Below are 976 nucleotides of genomic sequence, written 5' to 3'. Positions count from 1 at the left end.
AACACTCACACCAAGTTACCCGCACTTTCAGTTCCCACAGAGCTTAACTCTTCCTGAAAAGCTACTAACTGTAGCAGTAGGTTTCCTGTTTGATAAGGGACACAGAGGTTGTTTACCTATCCTGTTGATGCAGAGAGAGCCAAGAATCCAGAACTTGACAGTCATGGTGGTGTGTCCCTGTAATGACTTCAGAGAAAGCAGGGAATCAGCAAGGGATGGCTAGCTTGACCCTGTCTCAGAAAAGAAAGAGCAAGACAGCCCAGGTCTCCTGAGTCTCGTTCCAAATTTTAACTCAATAGGTTTAGCAAGATGTAATCCACTTCTGAGACCCCAGCACTTATAAACGTGAGGAAGGTTGATCTTGAATTTGAGGCCTGTGTAGGCCTAGTAAAGTAAAACCCTGTCTCAAAATAAAAACAAAAACAAAACAGGTTTTCTTTCAACTTAAATGAATGACAGTTTTTCCTTTTTGAAATAAAATTTTTCTCTTACTGGGAAAAGAAAACATGATTCGAGGCCCCGAATGTTATCTTAGAACTCAAAACTCTAGCTGGTCTTTCAGGCTGGCTCAAGAGAGTAATCTCACACTTGGGTCTTAATCACCGACATCCCTGACCCCACCACATCCCCAGGTCCTTCTGACAAGTTGAGAGAGACTGACATCTGTGGATGTTCAGTAAGGAGCTGTACAGGCAGATATCTGCATAGCCTGTCACCTGGGTATCAACTATATATGACTGGCAGGATTAGGTCATGGGGAAGTGCTGCAATATAGACACGTGACAAGCACTCATGTCCTTTTTTAACTGGGGGAATATGTATGTATGTATGTATGTATGTATGTATGTATGTATATACAATCCCTACATGAATTATGGTAGCTGGTAACAGCATTGTAATACAAAGATTTGCAAATAAAGACCAGGTCATCCATTTGTGAGTTGGAGGTAAACATTTTTTAGATTCTCTATGAATC

The sequence above is a fragment of the Mus caroli genome, chromosome X, assembly GCF_900094665.2.
Source record: "Mus caroli chromosome X, CAROLI_EIJ_v1.1, whole genome shotgun sequence".
Lineage (NCBI taxonomy): Eukaryota > Metazoa > Chordata > Mammalia > Rodentia > Muridae > Mus > Mus caroli.
Note: the sequence above shows the minus strand (reverse complement) of the source record.